We start from the raw sequence: 22,471 nt of genomic DNA on the forward strand, positions 1-22,471 counted from the left end.
TCGTGTAACTTCACTGATTTTAGCTTAATCCAGTATACTTGTGTTTATATTTTTTTTATTGGTAGTATAATATAGTTGTTCAGTTACATCTGTGTATATTGCATCTAGGATTTTTAGCTGCATCTTTGATTTTCTGTTCCTGTAGTTTTTAATTTTCAGTTCATCTATAAAAAAATTAAAAAATTAAAAAATAAAATTGTGCTGATTAGCGAAGGAATATGCAATTATATATAGCTTAGCCCTGTTACTTCTTAGCTGTAAGTTTTGTTTTCATCCTCATTAGCATAATTGCATCTAGTTAGGATAGCTTGATTTTTGTTTCTCTACCATAATCTGTAGCTCAGTTGTATTTTGTTAAGATCCTTTTTTGAAGTTCTGAGCATATCACCATCTGTGTATAGCGCATATTATTCCAGTTGTTGCTTTCTATGTTTACAGTCTGTAACATACCTGCATATTGCATTCTGAAAAGACGAGGGTACCCAAATATACCTCAAACTAAAACTTTTCCACCTATAAGTCCTTTCTCCGAAAGTGATTGTCTATGGACTGAGTCGAGACAATACAACAAATCGTTCACACTTCGTGTGGTCGTTGGTAGGTGCATTATTTGCACTAGTTAGGTACTCAAATACTTTGCTTTCTTGGTAGTTTTTGTATCATTATGCTTTGATTTTGTTTCTTTTGAGTTTCTTAGGTGTTTGAGGCTATCTTAACCAAAAGGAAGTGGAACTCATTTAAATCCTAGATTTATTCACATCATCTTGAAGAGGACGAAAAGACGAAGACAACGACGAAAGAATAAGTTCATTCCAACCTCGTATGAAGAAGTTAGAAGCGGTTGAAGCAAGTCAAAGTTGTCGCAAAAGTGAGACCGCACAGGATTTATGAAGGCACCTGATGTTTTACTAGGGGCAGCCTTTCTGTCTCATGAATATTAATCAGAACTGCCTTGATAAAGACACCACTGTTTTGTTCAGGGTTGCCACCTTCCTCCTCACGACACAACAGGAGAAGACGTGGAATATACAGCTGAGTTGGAGTCGATCTGTGCTGTTGCATGATAATCATGGGAGGAAAGGATATGGAGCTCGAGAATATGTTGATGATTGTCTACGGTGATGGTCGCTGCCGAGAATGGAGGTTGATTGATCAGCGATGATAGAGACAGGTGCTGATATATACCAGCGATAGTGGTATTGATGATGAAGATGGCTGGTGATGATCAGTGGAGCTGTGAACTCATGATGCTACTGTCGTACATGAAGATAATGAAGGCTGTTGACTGCTGCAATTGGTGACAGTGATAAGAAGTTTGCTTCCGGTAATGATGAAGTTGGGCTTTGGTTGAATTCAAATGGCCAAGTAAAATCCAGGGACGAGTTTATCATATGAGAAAGTTGAGACGAGATGAAGATATTGCCGACGTTTGATCGGTGTTGAGCTAATGGTGATAGAACTCGAGAGCGATGGATTTGAGTTTGCTGGATTGATGGAAATGATTGAGACTCGAGTATGTGTTTGCTGAGATGATATCGTACTCGAGATGGAAGTTGTGGAAGTGACTCAGGCGAGTTTGGTTCGAGATGGTAATGGTAGAGATGGATGGCAGTGGTGATTGCGAGATGGAAATCGAACAGAGAAAAATGGCTTGCTGCCATTGTTCGATAGTGAAGGACTGGTGGTAGCTGTTGAGCCAAGGAGTCACAGAAGGTGTTGCTGTGATGAGCTCGAGATAACATAGGAGAACTAGAGTTTGCTTTGGTGAATGAATACGGCAGAGAATGGAGAATATAGTTTGTTGCTGTGAATCTCAAGGGAAAAACAGTGGAAAGAAAGAGTTCGAGAATGAGTCGTGGAAGTAAAATCTCAGAAGAAATAAAAAGTCACGGCGACCAGGCTGTCCGCGGAAGTATTTGCCTGAGTTGAAAATCCAGGGGAAAATACTATTCACGGCGACCAGAGTGTTCGTGATTCTGGTGGAGAAACAATGAAAAGTCAGGGGAAAATATTATTCACGGTGACTTGTCTCTCCGTGGGAAATGCATGAGTATCGATAGCTGAACGATGAGATTATGGGCTGGGTTTATTCTTTGTGCAAGCCCATTTGTCTGCCTTTGCGATTTCTATTCACGACGTATAAATTGACGTTTAGTCCCAAAGTTACTGGACTTGGGACGCTTTAGCCCTCTCATCTCAGGCCTAGTACTCTCTAGTCCAAAAAAGCCCCGTCTCAAATAATTTATCCCAAATATGGACGAGTTAGTCCAAAATTGTGACCGATCCCGATTTTCCTGTATTTCCAATATCCCGTAACTACCCTTGATACCATTCCATACATAAAACGAGGATTTGAAATCGAAAATTTCAGATCCCAAACATGAGTTGAAAACAGGGAGCCGGACAGAGAAGAAATTCATAAGCGATTTAACAGTTTCAGAGAGAAATTTGGTTGCGATTCAACTTCAGATTACTGGTAAAGTGTAGTTGCGTGATTATTTTTGGACTAGAGATTTGAATTCACGTCAGATTTAAGAGATAGATGATCCAGAATTCAACTTTACAAGTAATAGCGATTTAACAGTTTCATAGAGGTTATGTTGGATATCACGAATTCCTGATATTTAACGGAATTCAAATTCAGGTTGGTTCTGTTTTTGCTTCATCGTTGAATCTCTTTTCTGATATTTAGTTTTTTTTTAACAGTTGATGATATGAATTCAATCTGTTACATCTTATTGTTTGTATGTTATTGATTTGATTTTTGGTGTATTTTAGTTTTTGATTTGCGGGGAATGATTTTGATTACTGTTTTTTGGTGTTTGGTGTTATGATGCATGATATGAAATCGAACTGATATTAGATCATATGCTTTTGGTTTATTCAATTTTGTGTTCTAGTAAGATTTTGAAGCTTTTGTTATATCTTCGATTAATCGATGGAATAGTTTTGATTTGAAGTTTACTGTTATTTGATTTTTTCCTTCGATTAAATGTGTAATTTCCTGTACACTCTTCAAGTTTTAGGTTATGCGAATCTGAAACTATTATTATATCTTTTGTTGTAGGTGTATCAAATATGTCTGAGAAGTTTGTTCATGCTGTTTTGAATCATGGTGAACATTCTTCTGCGTTTCGTGTTAATACTTTAATCACCGTTGATGAATTGAAGCATTTTGCCTATAAGCAGTGGAGGTCTTTGTCCCCTTTGAGTATACGTTTTTCCTATATGGATACTAATCAAGTAGTTTTTATACAAGGTGATATACAACTTCAAGGTTCAGTTTCTCTTGTTATTCAGATGAAAAATGAAGATTTCTATTTGAATGTTGATGTGATTCCGAAGCATACTGGTTGTAGCACTAGTTCAAGGTCTTTGTCTCGTTCTAATTCTGGTTGTAGAAGTAGTTCTGGTGCTAGTACTTCAAACTCTTGTGTAAGTGAAAGTCCTAAGATTGTAAGGGTGGTCGATCATGACGCGGACAAGGCCAAGACTCTCATTATCGATGAATGGCGTTATGTTTTTGACAATATTGGTAGAGAATTTGTGGGTGGTGTTAAAGATGTAAGGACTGATGTTGATCAATACAAGATGTGTATTGTTTACAATATTATTATTCTTAAAAATGAGAAGACTCGTTTTACTGCAAAGTGCGAAGAAGATGGTTGTGGTTGGAGGATTCACTTTGGGCCTGTGAATGGTGACATTTCTCGGTTTGTGCTGAAAGATTCTAACGTTATTCACAAGTTAGTGGTGTTCACTTGTTTTTTTGATCCATGTTATTGATTTTTAGGTTTTAATATGTAGACTTGTTTTAGGTGTACATTGTGGTGCACATTACTTATTGTAGGCTTTTTGGGTGGCACTTGTGGTGTAAATTTCATATTCTTGCTTGGTATGTGCTTTCTTTTTGCATATGTGTTGTTGTGTTGGAGATTTTATTAAGTGTACAATGTGGTGCGCATTACTTATTCCAGATTTTTTTTTGTAGCTGTGGTGTTGGTTTGAGGTTGAAGAGTCCTGTGGTGACAACCAAGTTAGTTAAGCATTTGATCGCTGATAGTATACAGGGTGATCCCACTTTAAAATCCAAACAGATCATGTCACTCTTTAAGAAGACTTATGGGTCCAATATTAAGTATCACCATGCCCCTAGAGGGAAAGAAGTTGTATTTGAAGATCAATATGGTGACGACGAGAAGTCGTATAGCGATTTAAATTGGTATGTGAAATCCATTGAGCAAACTAATCATGATAGCTTTGTGAGACTTGAAGTTGATGAAGAAACTGGAAAATTTAAGCGGATTTTCATCTGTTTCGATGCTTGCAAGCATAGATATAGGTATCTCAGGCCCATGATTTACTTGGACGCTACTTTCCTCATTGGTAGATTCAGGGGTACTTTGATGGCTGCAACATGTGTCAATGGAAATGATGGTTTTTACCCATATGCCTTTGCTATTGTTTTATCTGAAAACAAAGACAATTGGTTTTGGTTTTCTGGATAATCTTCAACAAGTGGTCGATGATCGTCCGATTGTTTTCCTTAGTGATCGTCACGAAGGACTTCTGCAGGGCATTCCAAGAGCATTTCCTGGTTCATATCACAGCTATTTCTTTTACCACATCAAGTGCAATATCCCTATTGGAAAAGGTGATGCGAATTACAATGCCTTTATTGATTTGTTTTACAAAGCTGCTTACTCTTACACAACAGCGAACTTTGAAGAAGCTTTGCGGGGCATGCATGCAATTGGTTGTGGACATGTTGCTAATTATCTCAGGACCATTCCAAAGGAGAAATGGGAAAATGCATTTTTCCCTGTATGCAGATATGCTGCTCACTCTTCATCTATTGCCGAGTCATTCAATAACTGGATTCTTGAGTTCAAAAAGCTGCATGCTTTTGCTCTTATCGATGCGATATGGTGAGTTTTATGTTTAGTGTTTCATTCATTTATTTTTTACTGTCGCACACATGGATTTGCTTGATGTGTACATACTTGTACACATGTTATATCTGTGATTCTGCAACTGTGTGTACATTGTTGTACACATGTTTTATTTGTATTTATTCTATATCATGTTTTAATTTTATGTTTTGTGTTTTTATTATCTTAGTTTGAAGGTTATGCAGATGAATTCTAAGAGAAGGTCTTGCAAATTTTAACACTAGGCTCACTCCCGTATACGATGATTTACTAAACGAGAACATCAACATTGGTCGTACTTGGACTGTTGTTGAGTCTATGGAAAGATTGTATGAAGTCAGGTCTCCCCGAACTCATTCTGTAGATTTGTTGGAGAGAAATTGTACGTGTCACAGGTGGCAAGTAAATGGTTTTCCCAGCGCACATGCTTGTGCTACCATTCAATCTACAAGGGAGGACATTTATTCATTTGTTGAGCCATACTTCACCACTAAATGATACAACAGGACATACCAAGAGATCATCTTGCCAATCCCCAATTATGACAAGCCACAGTCTTATGATCCTAGTGATAGGATTATTGTTCCTATTCCCGTGCCTCCACCCGGTAGACGAAGAGAACAGCGTTTCAAGAAGGCTTGGAAGAAGCAAAAGAGGCCTATGATGTGCACAAAGTGCTTCACTCTTGGTCACCACAACAGAGCTACCTGTCCCATGCCTTGATGATTTTTATTATGCTTGATTTGTTTGAAAGATTCTATGTTTTTTGGTTTTTACTTTTGGTAATGTCTTTTCATTTTTCTATTCATGGATAATTAGTGTCAGGATCTGTGTACCATTATGTACACCTTCCTGTGCACTTCACTTTTCTTACCTGTCTTTTTACATGTGTAGCATTAACCTTGTTGTACAATGGATGCTACTAGTTTATTTTGTTTAGTAATATTCATTTTTTTTAGTTCTAATGCAGTAATTAGTTTTTATTTTTGATGTTTAATGATTGATACTAGGTTATTAATTTTTCTATTTTATGTTTCTGTTAGTACATGTGTACCATTATGTACACCTTCCTGTACCATTGCCTGTCAGATTTTCTACTCTGTCAGAAACTATGCACAATCATGTACACCTTAATATTTCCTAACCTGTAATACATACTTTAGTACTGAAACAAGTCTATTTTCAAAACATCAATATTGAAACTAATAAAAAACATTAATTCAAGGTCTTTATAATAGTGACAAGTCTTAAACAGAAAGTTGAAAACTTAAATTTGTCTAAAGATTAAAAATGTTTAGAAGAAATTCAGAAAGTGATCTTGAATGAAGATTAAAAACTCTTCTTCCCCTTCAATGGTTGCTTTCCTGTAGTCTTGCGCCACTAATTATGCTCCTCGTCCTTCGCTATATCCCACACCTTTTCATACCATCCGACTTTTGTCAACATCTTGGCCACCAATTTTGATCTCATTTGCTGACAAATGTCTTCGGCCCTCTGCTGACCTTTTTCCATACCTTTTGTTGTCTTCATACTTCGTTTCATAAAGTAACAAGTATATATTAGACAGTCCGGGTTGATTCCTTGTGAAGGGCATGTCATGATGTTTAATTCGTGCTCTTCTATAGGTGGGTGACCCTTCAATGATCTCTTCTTATTGAGTTCCACTTGTACCACATCTGCTAGTTTCTTTGCATTGTCTTTATATGACTGCTCATTTTCTGAGTGTAACGAGTTATACCATTTCCATTCCTTAGCTTCGAAATCAAAATTCAAAAGAGACCAGTGCAATCCCATCGTCGTTTGATCTGTAGAGTGATTGATAGGGATTAAAAGAACTTCCAGATTCTCAGGCATATCTCGTATGAAATCAACCACAAGCTTTTGCACCTCGCTGGTGACATTATACTTGACATAGTACTGCAACTGATAATTTGTTAGAAAACAAAACTAATTAGGCTCACCTTAATCAGAAAACTAACAAGCATGTACACTACTACAGAAAACTGACAAATCAAACATTGTATGCCTGAAAACAGACCATATATCCATGTATGATATACAGGTGTACACCTATGTACACACCTATATAAATCGAACAATCAAGAATTAGCAGACCATGTGTCAATCATAGATGCATATTGGTGTACATCTATGTACATAGCTAAATAAATCTAACAATCAACACTTAACAGACCTTGTGTCAATCATATATTCATATTGGTGTATATCAATGTACACAGCTAAAGAAATCTAAAAACACATAGAACACGCCATGTCAATTAGGTGTACAACTATGTACACAATATTAAAGTAACTATATATGACATTTCTTATTTGTTTTGAGAAACTTACACATGCAGTCCAGCTCAGGTACTTTTTGTCATCTGGATGACGAATGCTATCTATGACAAGTGCTCTTCTATGTCGATGGATGTATAACTGGAGTACCTCTTGGTCCAGATATTTGTTGAACATCAGTTCACAATGTATTCTTCCAACAATTAAAATATCTTCCTTGACTGTTGGATCATCCAGTCTTGTTAGTTGCCAAGCTACAGAGCTGCCAAAACATAAAGGAAATGTTAACATGGTGTATAAAGTTGTTCACATAATTTTTTTTATAAGATTCAATCATGGTGTTTTGTGAACTTACTCCATGCTTGCTTAGTCGAAGAATTTTTGTACCATTTTTTTGTCCTGTCCTGGTTGCATAGCATGGTATAGTGGTGATAGACGAACATCTGGCAATGGATTGTGAGGACGATATACATCTCCCTTTCTCTTTATTGGGGCAGGATAGCCTGGTTCTTGTCCCACTTTGATCCCCCTGCCTTTTGGATCTGCTTTTATCACAACTCGTTTGGCTTTACCCTCGGCAGCGAATTCAGGATCTAGCTTTCTTTTTGCATTTCTATTTTGTGGTGTCTTAGACAACTTTCCAGTGACTTGTGTCTTCAACATCTTTGCTTCCTTCATCCTCCCTGCTCTTGTCCTCACTGGAGTGGTCTTCTCTTCTTCTACCTCTTGGCTGCTAAAAAATTCACTAGGATTTTGTTTAATGAACTACACTGCTTCTTCAATGATCCTTTCTCGTACATATTCATTGGATAATGATTTTTGCGACGACTCTTCTTTTGTATCTTCTTGGCTCAATAATGCAAAGGTTGGACAATCGTGGCGGATCAGGGTTGCCATCTTTTCCTTCACTTCATATGGTGTCGTTCTGTAACAACCTTTTTCAAGCTTTACGAATACAGTTTCAGACAAGTTATCTATAAGGTCCTCAATTGATGTATAAGTCTCATTCTGTGATTCTTCTCCTTGTGTGAGTAAAAGGAATTCTTTAGGATCCAACTGACATATGGCTTCAGCTGCAATTATAGTAGCTTCATCAATTTCAGCTGTTCGAGTGCCATCCATCACATTCTGGTCATCAAGGTTCACTTGGTATTGTTTATCTTCATTGATTACACTTGTCTTTGGCATAGAAGTACTGAAAAATGAAATTTTTATGAGAATTTTCAATGGTGTACAGAGTTTTACACCAATGTACAGGTATGTACACAAATTCAGAAGAAGTCATAAAGGTTTACATCCTCGTACACACATACTGGAAACAAAATAAAATAAAGTATATAAGCTGAGATCATTTTCTTTATACCTTTGCTTGTTAGCAGCTTCACACCCAGCTACTTTGTCAATTTCATCAGTTTGAGCAGTATCCTGGTCATTAAGGTTCATATGCTCTTCTTGACCTTCAGGGATTTCAACTTCCTTTGGCAAAAGAGTGCTGAAAAAAATGCAATTTTTTTAGAAAATGAGAAATCACTAAGGTGTACATATTGGTACACATATATAGAAAATGAGAAGAAATGCGATCTACACATATACCTCGGCTTGTTACCAGTTTCAGACTCAACTCCTTGCCATCCTCTTCTTCATTTGCCTCATTGGTCTTTGGTGAAGGAGTGCTAAAAAGATTCAAGTTTTGAAAAAAGGTATTAGCTTTCACACACTGGTGTACGACTATGTACACACATAAAAAAAGAAATGACTTTCAAATTTAAAAAAAGTGATGTTGTACCTTTGCTTTTCAGAAGTTTCAGACGGAACTTCATTCCTTTCAGATTCAGTTCCATGCTCCTCATCACCACTTTTGCTATCCTCTTTGTCATTGTCATGATCATGCATATCACCACCCTTGCTACCCTCCTTGTCATTGTCATCACCATCACCATCATCATTATCATCATCATTATGATCATGCATATCACCATCTTCATTGTGCTCCTCCCTGTCATTGTCATCACCATCATCATCATCTTCCTTGTGCTCCTCCTCAACCTTGTCATCCTCCTCATCCTCATAATCTTCCTTGTGATCCTCCCCATCATCCTCATACTCCTACTCCTCCTCCTCCTCCTCCTCCTCCTCTTCATCCTCCTCAATCTCCTCATCCTCCTCAGTTTCAAGCCGTATTTCCTTTGCACATTTAAAGATTTCATGCAAAGTGTAATTACGGAAATCATTAGCTTCTCTTTCTGTCAAGCTCATTAGACCAACTTCATTAAATTTTAGTCTTTTCTCTTCAATGAAACTAAGAAGCCTTTCTTGCCTATCCAGAACTTCAGTAAGCTCCTCATCTAACTCCTTTCTTCGCATATCTGAAATGCGCAGCTTTCTTTCACAGCATCTATGCTATTTTCTTGTTTCTGCCTCCGGTACTCATCCAAAAGCAATCGCTCTTCATCAGTATAAGCCTTCACCCATCCTGGTTGCATCTGAAAACATGCCAAAGTATCAACATTGATCACAGGTGTATAATTTTTTACACATGTTGTAAGAGTGTACATTGTTGTACACAAGACAATTTTTTTAAAATCTATCAACAATGTAAAATCCTGTACACCTTATTAAAGGTGTATATCAATGTACATATACTATTCTAAGAAAGTATTTTGAGATACCTTTTTCATGGCATCATTCAGGTCTTTCTCGATTGTATTACTAACGTCGCTGATGATCCACCTAAGAAGCCTTGGCACACCTTCCTCATTGCTTGGCTTCATGATTTTGTTGTGTTCAGCAAACCAATGCTGCATTAACAGATAGGTGAATAGTTGGAAATGTAAGAGAAAGGAACAAACACAATGAACAGAATTATTTAAAATGGTGAATGGATATATCAGGTGTACAACTGTGAACTCACCAACAGATAAAGCACACAACCATTAACTTTAAGTGGTGAATCCTGATGTTTCTTAATGCTCGCCATGAGATACTCATGTATATGAACTGGCCAGCAAGTTCTCTTCATCCTATCCAAAGACTCAAAAAAGTGTGCAAACTGGTTCTTGCTAATCATACTTCCGTTTGCCTGGGTAAAAAAGACCGTGATACACAAGTACATAGTAAACAACACCACTAAGTCTTCAGCATTTCTTTCAATCTCCATTTTCGACTTTGGTTTTAGCTTCATGATACGTACGATTTCCTCCTCCACATCTTTTTTTCCCAGCTCAGTTCGTTTTTTAAGAGTCAATCTGTTTATCAGCGGACCGTATTTATTTTCAGCTGCAGTTTTTACATCTTCCCCTTTTTCAACTTCCATTGGCACCATCTTAATACCATAAAATAGAAACTAATCCTCAGGTTCACTCTTTACTGCCACTTGCTTGTTCTTCTTGGTAGTATCAAACATGAAATAATGTCCCCCTGAGTCACAAATTTCATGGCGGTACTGTCTCACAATTTTCAGAATTGAGTTTGGGTTCTTAGTCCATATATCATCTCTCTTTTTACTTGTATGTTTCTCATCTTTCAGGTCTGCTTTTTTGTGGACAAAGATATCTACAACAGGCCAGAATGGTCCTTCTTTTTGCTTCTCTAGTTGATAATTGGTGAACCATACTTTTTCTCCTCTTTTTGTTTCATCTTCCTCAAGGTTTCTAATCACAAAATCACTGAAAGCATGGAAACTTGACCTATATGGTTTGTTGTTATTTACGAAAATGAACCAAGAAGAATAATACATTCATTATACTCATACAAGTATAAATCATATCACTGTACGCATAAATAGGACCATATCATACAGGTGTATAGCTGTGTACACTCCTACAGAAAACTAACTAAAGCAACATTTGTTCCCGCACAACATGCCATAAATCAGTGTGTGTGTACAAATCTTTACACTCATACATAAATCTATCAAAAACAGCTTTAAAACACACACAACAGGAAAATTAAGGTGAAATAGCATGCTGGTGCAAAGATGTGTACACCAGCACCAAAAACGATGGGATAATATGTTGAGAACATACACATTAGTCCATATGAAGATGAAATAGCATGTTGGTGCAAAGATATGTACACCAGTAAACACAAGTGACAACATAACAGGTTGACAACACAGACAACATGCCATATGAAGGTGAAATAGCATGCTGGTGCAAAGGTGTGTACACTGGTAAACACAAGTGACGGCACAACGCACACATTAGGCCATATGAATTTGAAATAGCATGCTGGTGTACAAACCCGTACACTACTACAGAAACATCTTTAAAACAGACAGAACATGACATGAATCACTGCAACAACATTGTTAGGCCTGTCAATATATGTCCGATATCCGGAATCCGTTTCCGATTATTCGAGATCCTATAGGATTTTATCCGTTTTATCGGATATCGGATAAAAAAAATTATCGGATATTTCTTCCTTAACCTATCTATATCGGATTAGGCTATATCCGTTTGGTTAACATCCGATATCCGATAGAATTAGGGGTATAATTGTAATTTCATCTATTAATCGATTATCACTGCCTGGATTGAGTGGATTCAGTCGAGAACCGAGTCATTTTTTTCGTTTTCTTTTTTTCCTTCTCTTCTCTTCTCAGTTCTCAATCGATCACTCTCTGTCTCTCCCGATCAATCACTCACTCAGTTGCTTTGCTTATCAATCAGACAATCACTCACCCGCTCAATCAGGTACTTCTATTTCCATATTCGGTTTTTGTGTTCGATTTTCATGAAATTAGGGATTTGTGGTTTCTGTCTTGCAAAAAAATTTATGGTATGATGAAATTAGAGAAAGATTTGAGATGGGTTTATTCTTAAATAAGAATATGAGGCCTAACAATCTGAGATTATGAAAGTTTATGAAAGTTTTATGGAAATAGGGAAACTGATGAATATCTTTTGATGTGAGTTTTCTTCTAATTTTTGGTTTTTGAATTTTAGATGTTGGATGGATATATGGTTTTTAGTAGTTTAGATCGATTATTGTATGATTTTCCCTTTTTTTTTTTGATTTGAGAAAAGTGAATTAGGGGTTCAGCAAATGCATCATAGAGATTTTTAGAATAATTAGGGGAATGTGATTATGTGACCACTGTTCTTGAAAATGATTTGGTAATGTTGTATCATACACATGATAGTATTGGATGAACTAGGGACTGGGGAACAAAGACTAAGCTTTCAGTGTCTTTTCTTTAAGCTGGTATTATTAGTGCTCTGTAGCATTGATGCTTGAGAGTTTCATGTGTCTTAGTTTCCCTCTTTGTATGATTCCTGCTCAAATTAAATTAGTGAAACTGGATACAGAAATCTAGCTTAGTAGCTTTTACTTCTAGTTAGCTATAGTGAAAATATCTTTTGTAACTTACTGTTTTATTTCTTGTGTCCTTCCACTGCCTTCTAGCTTATGATACAATATCCTTCTCACCCTATGGGCATCTACATTTCAATACAGGAAATTGCAAAAATGTTTAAAAAACCAGCCAAGGGAAAGACAGTTGCAACCTCAAAGTCAACCCCTTTGCCTCAAACTACATCAAATGCTATCATTTCTAGGGATGGTTCACAATCACAAAGTGTTCAAGCTTCAGCAATTGGCTCAATAGAACCAGAAGAAAACCCAACTGATGATAACATCAACATGCCAAGCTCTCATACAGGTGGCTCAGGTGATGAAGATAGAGAAGCTGGTGAGGATCCACTGATAACTGCTCTGAAGAAAAAGCTTAGATCAACAAGGTCACCAGTGTGGGATGAATTTGAAAGGGACTGTAAAGTAAGATACAACAGTAAAAAGAATGCGAGGGAAGCTGTTGTACTAGGTACAATTCAGATGCCATCTTATGAGTACTGTTTCCAAGTTTTATGTATGATAGTATGAGAATAATTTCACCTTTACAGATTTTTTTGTTACTAACGGATATTATCGGATAAATATCCTTTATCCGATAGCTTAACCTATCGGATATCGATATCTGATTTTGATATCCTATAGGATATTCTCGGATATCGAATATCCGATAGTTCTTAACCTGTCGGATATCGGATATCCAGATATCCGACGGATATTCTTCCATTGACAGCCCTAAACATTGTGGTAAATATTGCTAAAAAAACAGATAGAACTGGAAATGAATCACTGCAACAACATGGCGGTGTACAGATCTATACACACCAACAACAATTCTCACAAAAATTGTTTAAAAACAAGATAGAACTAGACATGAATCACTGCAACAATATGGTGGTGTACAGTTATATACACATGTACAAGAAATTGAATAAAAATTGCTCAAAAATAGACAGAACTAGACTTGAATTGTTACCTTTTTTTTGAGATAACAGATGTTGAAGGCTTTGAAGACTTTGGAGGCTTTGGAGGATTTGAAGGCTTTGATTTCTTCTTAGCTGGTGATATTTTTGAAGTTTCTGGTACTGAAATTGATGTTGAATCTTCTAATGATCTCTTCAATCTCGTTTTTGGTCCTGTTGATTTCCGAATCTCTTCTGCAACAACTGATGGAGTTGGGGATGAAATTGGTGTTGAATCTTTTAATGCTGACTTTGATCTCGTTCTTGGTGATGTCGACTTTTGAATTTCTTCTACCGCAACTGATGGAATTTCTTCTTCAGTTGATGTTGAATCTTCCACTGTTGGTGGTGCGTTTTTCTTTGAATCTACTTTTTTTCCTTTCAACATGATGTTACTGATTGTTCAACCATCTAGTTGTATTGATTAGTAGGATGTTAGAGTTTTTGATTGAAAGTTAAAAAACTCAGTTTTTTTTTCCAAGCTACGTGTCACAACTACGTTTATGGTGTCAGTTACAAAACTGTATCCATTCGCTACACGTGTGCTTTATTACAAGCGTGCGAAGGATAGCAGCGTCTTATACATTTTTTGGACTAATCTGTTCCTAGTTGGACCAGAGTTGACTAATCTGTTCTTTTTGTGCGGTTTTGGACTGAACCGTTTTTTGCACATTCACGACCTGTTTAGACGTGAGTTTCCTAAGTTGGGATTTTGGCAAGTCTTGGCAACTATTTTGCACAGGATTGGGCGCACGGGCACAGCCACAGTATAAGAGATATTATCTTGGAATATATCAGATATCATACTTTGGAGAAGAAAAAGAGGAGCTAGGGCTTGGAGTTGCGATTGCTATCACGATTCTTATGGTTTGGTTATTTGATTTCTTCTTAATATTTTACATGGGTTTTAAGAAATCCATCATGAATAGCTAAACACTCCATATTGGTTAAGGATGTAGTTGGATATCATAAACACGTGACTAAATTAATATATTGGTTTTGTTATCTCAATCAAATCATCATTGTCTTGTCCTACTATTTATTATCGTGTATGATTAGGAGCGCTACTAAATGAGCATGAATGCATTTCTAAAGCTAGGCTAGGGTTTTGAGATACGTAATTGTTGATAAACCTTTTCATAAGTAGCATATTGTGATTAGCAATTGTATTCAAAACCTTTGTGTGATTTCAAGTAGAAGCTTGACCTATGTTAAATAGTTTACTCGTAGTATTTCTATTGCATGGATTAGTCTAATTCATCGAACTTAAGGCTCTTAGAGGATTAAACCTAATAGCACGTTGCATTAGGTTGTTCGATGAGAAGTATTCACATATTCATCGTTATGGTATGTGATGATATAAGGAATTTACCGGAGTACGCTCTCGATGGGGGTACTTTAGGACTCTTGATAATGAATGATTGAGTGACAACACTAGTTATTAGTCGAAGTGCATGTATTATGATTGATGATGAACCCTGAACCAGTATTCTCAACTTATTGATTCTCTTTATTCATTCTTTGCTATTATTATTAGTTTAATTATTTTAGACTCAAATCAAAAATCCACCCAGGTTACTTAAGTTTTCAAATGCGAATAACAACCCATATCTCCCTGTGGTTCGAATTTGTTCTTATAACTATACTATTATTTCTAATTGTGAAGTGAAAGAACTTAAATTATTTTTGCGTCGGCTGACAACCGACCAATCGTCTATGGATAAGAGATCCAGACAATACACCAACGAAGTATGTTTACTTGATAAAAGGTTCGGACTTAACCAAACGCAATAGGATTACTTATCAAGTAAATATGAATTAATGTTTGTGTAATTTACTTTAAATTATAATAACAACAATTATAATTGCGGAAAATAAAAGTAAATCACACAGCAAGATTTTGTTAACGAGGAAACCGCAAATGCGGAAAAACCCCGGGACCTTGTCCAGAATTGAATACTCTCAGGATTAAGACGCTATACAAAATCAAACCAACTTCGTATAGTTGAGACCAAGCAACTAAACCTATAGTTCACCTAGTTCCGTCTGTATTCCCACGCCTCCGACCTGTAATAAGTCACGTACTTGGAACAATTCCTTTGGTTCGTATTCCAAACAGTAAAGGAATAACAAATCTGTTTGGTAACAACTCTTTTCAACCAAGTGATATGAGTTCGACAAAAGGCTCTTCTGTTTATCTCAATAAACTCCTTTGTCAGGTTCTAAGATCTATCTTATTATCAATTACCAAAGTAATTGTTAAGATTTTTCAATCAATATTTTTAATCACAAAGAGTTGTATTGATGCCGATCTACACAACTAATCAATATAATCTACCACAAGGATAAACCTATTATAGTTGGATCCTCTTTTACCGAAACAAGTATTGTGCACACCAAAGATTATGAATCTCAAATCAGAAATCTTCAAAGTCTTCTTTGTCTTCAAATCTTCTTAGATCTTCAATAAACACCTGCACACAATCAACTTGAATCTTTTGTGATCAATCACGCACAAAGCGGAGTATGTTAACAATGGATTATCACAAGACGTCTTTAGATCTACAAACAGTCTAAAGATCCCCGTAGAAACTTCCATCTAGTTTGAGTGAATCTTATATCAGGAGAGAAGATCCTCAAGCATAAACAAACTAGGTGCAATCAAAGTTCAACCACCGTTAGTCAATTAAATCAATCAAAAACAAAAGATAAACCGCAATTATCTAGTTTCCCACCAACGGTACTAATAGAGCTTCTCAATCCCAAATAAGACTTTAAACTGAGCGGCCGTAAGAGATTTCGCCTAATTAGGTTACTCTCCTCTCCTAATAGGCGGCTTCACCAGTAGCAGCATAACTGAGATAGTTCTTGTTGTACGAGGACTAGTTTACTCGAAATGCAAACTTTCATATTTATAGACCAAGGAAGTTTGGACACCAAGGAATTTCCAAAACCAAAAATATTCTCAAGATATGCAATATATTCCAGATTCGGTTTCTATAATTCCTAGAAATGCTTTGTCCAAAATAATGACCAAAAATCTCTTGGAAAATCTCCAACTAGTAAATGCACATTACTAATTTTCATTTTCCTAAAATAAAATTAAAAACCTTAAATAAAAGATTCTCAATTTATTTTATTCGATCTGGGAATTTCTTCCTTTAGCTATTAAGGAATAACTTTGAACAATTAAACATAAGCGTTATTGCACCTGTTCAAAGTATGTCGACATCCTTACTTTGTAAGTCCTCTTTCATACTTACAATCTTGAAAACGATTTGCCACACTTCCAAACAAGTTTAGAATTGGTTCATATGACTTTCCAGAACTATGTGATTGATCAAGAACACTCAATCACAAATCATGGGTTTAACGGTTCTACCAAAGCAAGTTTCGGTTCTACCTCCATGTGAGTATTGTGCATAGTCACACTAGCTTTCCAAAATTCGGTTGACTAGGTACTAGGATCGGTTCCCTACATTTATGTGGTATCTAACTTGTACTTGCTGCACATATCCATAGGACCGGTTCCCCTTTGCCTAAAAACGTGTTGCACATGTCCATAGGATCGGTTCCCCTTTCTGCTAAAAACCTGCTGCACCTCATACAAGGATCCGTTCCTCTTTGTGATAGGTTGCACCTCTTACTAGGATCGGTTCCCCTTTACCCAGAGTCGGTCATACCAATAACACAAAATCGATCATACCATCTTAGGTGATTACTTAAGATCGGTTTCACTAATAAAAGTCATACCAATACAAAAGTCAGGCCTTTGTGAGTAGTTTTACCAAGAACATAAACAAGTAATGAGCGGTTATACTAATCACACATATTGGTGGTTCAAAATATATGCAATGAATAACAATACCAAACGATTATGTCGATGTCTTATCTACAAAGTTTAATAGTTTCCTAGGATGAAATCTTCACCTTATACCCATACATAATCGCAATAGCATTCAAACGATTATGTCGATGTCTTATCTACAAAGTTTAATAGTTAGGCAATAAACCTCGTATTGTATTCCTTAATACTATGTCTAACTAGAGTATAATCATTCATGCTTTGCAGTTTTGTTTTTAATATGCACGACTTGAAAGATATGTTTAGGGAATGAAACAGTTCAATTCAAATATCACTAACCTCAAGTGGAAGGATGATGTTGTCGTTCTAGATCCTTACTTCTTCACTTTTTCAAGTCTTCGCAATACTTGTAATGTCTCATATCCTAATACTTTCAAGCTAACCTATACGAAGTTGAGTCTAGTACATAATCAAGCGACTCTTAAATGAGTTTTGGCTCACTAAAATATGACAACCAAACTTGACATACCAACGCTTGGTGGGTTCAACAGAGCTATGCTCTAACAGTCTCCTCCTTGTCAATTTTAGTGACAAAACTCTTACATCATATGGGTAAACAAATTACAAGAATTCATTACACGTACGCTTGATTCCACAATTCAACAACACAATAACCTGTATACATTCAATCCTTAAATGCCGCTGTTGACATTATAATAACAAAGCTAATACTCCCCCTAAAGGTAAGATAGGTAGATTTTATCAATCCGCACGCCTTTTTTATTTCTTTTGTAGTCCATATAACTACAAGTATATGATATGTTACTCCCCCTTAGTCTATGCTATCACTCTTTCGTTAGATAAACGTTTAAGCACCAATTTCCTTTCCCTTAGTGATACCAATCAATATAAATCAACACCAGTATCACTAGTTTAGTCCATATATTTCTCCCCCTTTTTGTTACAAAATGACAAAGAAACGAAAAATAAAGGACAAACTGAAAGGATATTACAAATCTCAAAATAGAATTGCAACCTATAGAGTTAAGCACGAGGATTCCACACACCATTTTTGATAGCCGATATCAAAACCGAAACTACAAATTAATTTGTTTTGATATGTTACCAAGGAAACAATTGCCGAAGCAATTTTACCTAATAGTTTAGCAAACCAAAAATCAACTGAGCACCTTAGTTCCTTTACTAAACCGATTGTACAAATACAATCGCTTGTTCGATAAGACCAAAATAAATATAACTCTATTTTTCTCATCAGGTTCTAATTATCCATATAACTTAGACCTTTAAATTTTAACAAGACAAGTACTAGGTTAGTTAACTAGCATTTCTTGTTAAGGCATTCGATTTGACTTGAATAACCGAAACCTTCACTTTGACAAGTCTAACTAAGATCAGAATTAACTTAATTTCTCTTATCCGGAATCGAATTGGACTAAACAATTCATCCCGTAAACATTTTCTTTCGTCAAACCATAAACAATTCATACAAACCAAATAAATCAACTTGCATAATTATTCACCTCAACCGGAAGCAATTGAAACAACATAGACATTAAAGCACCGTAATTGCACCGAAATTTTGTAATCCTAAACAATTGATACCACACAAAAAGCAAGATAAAAAAAGTTTTTCTTAACTTGAACCAATTGAATCACACACACATCCATAGAGGTGTCAAACAGGACGGCCCGGCCAGGCCTGGTTTTTGTCGGCCTAGCCAAGCCTGCGGCCAGGCCTGGAATAGCCCGTATAACTACCTGTCCAGGACGGCCTGGACTATTGTCACTATAGCTAAGCCTAGCCTGGGCCTGATCCTGGCCTACTTTTACCGGGCCAGGCTTGACCGGGTTCAGGCTAGCCTGTCTTCTCCCCTTATTTATTTAGTTTAATCTAAAAAATTAGTTAAGGCTACCGGGACTTGAGGGTGCAACCTACAGCTCCCTACTCAAACTGAGAAACCAACTTAGCCACGAGCGGTTGTTGGTACGCTTTGACCCTGAAACAAAGATATAGATACACTACAATTTTTTTTGTCAACGCCATCACTATCAGCTGATTCGACTTCTCAGAATGGGCATGTGAATTGTCCATTCAAAAAATTTGACAGTTGCGGCAACGGAGTTAATGGGAGGGGTTACGTTAGAGGTTCTATCTTGCATCACTTGCAACCTAAGCATTCTTTTTGAAGGATAATGCTCAGTGCAGAGTTCTCATCTCCGACGACAATGGAGTTTTCAGCGACTGGGAAGACTTGCTGCAGCAATTACGCATGTGGCTTTGCACCCGGTGTATGACTCTCCATACCTGGAAGTCTCCTTGAAAAGGGAAAGGCGTTCATTGCGACACCATTGCAGGTCCCTTTAACGGCATCTCTGCGGATTTTATTCTTCACGGTATCGACAAGCCTGCAGTCTCACCTTTTGAACCTGCTGCTATTTACATTGTCTCTGCTCCTGCCAGTTGCGATGACAAGGCGTTGTATGTTGAGGTGTTGTTTGCCAAGGCGTTGTCTGATGAGGAGTTTTCTTTAACCCCTGACTTGCTTTGTGTTGTTTTCCGACGCTCTTTTTCCACGGTTGCCAGCATCCCTCATAAGTGAAGGTTGAGTTTCTCCCGCACTTTGAAAGTTTGCTTAGACAGTGTGTTAAATAAACCTTCGGATATTGTTGCTTGGATTCGCTTAATCCTCCTCCTCATTTGCATGCTGGTACGTTACAGACCCAAAGCAGATGAGAAGTCATGCAATCGTAAGCGACTGCAGATAGCGGCCATTCAGCAGGCTTTGTTGGTTTGGAAAGAACCAGGGGGCTGTTTTAAGATGATTACAGAGTTGCTTCAGTTGTCATGTCACCATAAAAGCGCCAAAGAAGACAGTGAGAAGAAGGCAGATTCGTCCAACTTGAGTGCTTGCTGAAAGAAGCTTGAGTTTGGACATTATGCAGCGGAGATTCGTGTACTATCTTCGAACGGTGTTGCTCCTCGCAGCGAGAACACGTTTTTAGAATTACAAGCGAAGCATCTTACATATCCACCTCCTTCCATTCCATAGGAAGATTTTTGTGGTGATCCGGTCTCGGTTGATTCACGGGCTGTTCGGGATGCTATCAGGAGTTTTCCTAGAGGAACTTCTTGTGGTCGTGATGGTTTGCGTGCGCAACATCTGGTTGACGCTTTGAGTGGTGCAGCATCGACAGATGATTTGTTGGCTTCGATCACGGGTGTGGTCAACTTTTGGTTGGCGGCAAGTGCCCTAAGGTCTTGGGGGAGCTCATCGCCAGTGCACCTCTTACGCCTCTACTCAAACCTGGTGGTGGTTTAAGGCCTATTGCGGTAGGCATTCTCTGGCGACGATTGGTCTCTAAGGTAGCCGCATTCTCAGTTGGCAAGGCCATGTCTTCTTATTTAGGAGATCATCAGTTTGGGGTTGGTGTGCCAGTTGGGGGAGAAGGTATACTTCATGCTGTAAATGGTTTGCTGGAGCTAAAATGGCACTCGGATAAGATGTCAATGTTGTTTATTGACTTCTCGGATGCTTTCAATATGGTGTGTAGGTATCATCTCATTAGATAGGTTCGGCTTCGTTGTCCATGTATTTCTGGCTGGGTTGAATTCTGTTATGCTAGGCCTGCTAAACTTTTCTATGACCAGTACATCTTGTCTCTTTCTTTGCGGTTCAGCAAGGTGATCCTCTCAGTCCCCTTCTGTTTGCTTTGACTCTTCACTCTCTGGTGAAGTCCATTGCTTCTCGTTGCAATCTCGATTTACACGCTTGGTATCTTGACGATGGCACTATTTTCGGAGACATGTTGGAAGTTGCCCAAGCTTTGAAAATTATAGAATCTGAAGGACCGGCTAGAGGCTTGCATCTCAATATCAGGAAAACTGAGGTTTTTTGGCCTACTCTTGATCCTCGCAGCCTCGAGGAGGGTGTTTTCCCCAAAGATATTGGGATCCCGAGCAAAGGTGTTAAACTTTTGGGCGGACCTGTGAGTTTGGACATGGATTTCATGAGCGACATGGTTTTAGGTAGGGTAAAAAAGACTATTCAACTAATATCGGCTATCAAAGAGCTCAAGGACCCTCAGAGTGAGATGTTGCTGCTTCGTAACTGTATGGGTGTCTCCAGACTATATTTTGCTATGCGCACCACCAATCCTGCTGTTATACAACAAGCCACGGACCTCTTTGATGATCACCTACTCAAGTATTTGAGGCTTCTGATAATGGGTGATGGAGCTGGCTTCGATCCTCTGCAACAGAGATTAGCTACACTGCCTATCAAAGATGGTGGCCTTGGTATTTACATTATGGCAGACACTTGCACCTACTGTTATATTGCCTCTCAGAGCCAGACGGCCTCGGTGCAGAAGGTGATACTTGGTAGTTTATTCCCAGGCGACGATGGTGCTGCTTACAAGTTAGCTCTTCATAAATTTACTCAGGTATGTGATTTGCCTTCTACTTATTGCGTCGACGAAACTGCTCCCCCTTCTATGCACTCCCTGGAAGTTACTTATTTCGACGCGGTCAAGAAGCGAATCCCTGTCCAGTTTACTTTATCTGCTAGAGATTCAATGCTATGGCAGTGTAACCAGATCAAGCATGCTCAAGATTATTTTTTGGCTGTCCCTATTAGTGGACTTGGCCAGTGCCTTGGTCCCCGACAGTTCAGGGCTGTAGTTTGTTATCGCCTTGGTATTCCTTTGTTTGTCGAAGGTGGGTTATTCTCTTGCTGCAATAAACCTATGGATATTTTTGACGATCATGCGCTTCATTGTGCTAAAGACGTTGGGATTAAGTTTTGTCATGACTTAGTTCGTGATTTAGTTACCGACATCTGCTACAAGGCTTGTGTACCTGCACGCAAGGAAGCGAACCTGGGTATTTTATCATACGAAAACAAGGACTTACTCCCAGCCGATATCCTTGTACTCAATTGGGAAAACGGGAAAGGTGTGTGATGGATGTCACAGGGTTCTCTCCCTTTACTGGTGATGGTGTTCGTGCCTTTATTCCGGGGCAGGCTATTTCCAGAGCAATTTCGCGCAAACGTACTAAATATTTGTCTGATTGTGCTGCTCATGGTTATAGTTTGGGT

This window comes from Papaver somniferum, chromosome 4, assembly GCF_003573695.1.
Source record: "Papaver somniferum cultivar HN1 chromosome 4, ASM357369v1, whole genome shotgun sequence".
In the NCBI taxonomy this organism is placed as follows: Eukaryota; Viridiplantae; Streptophyta; class Magnoliopsida; order Ranunculales; family Papaveraceae; genus Papaver; species Papaver somniferum.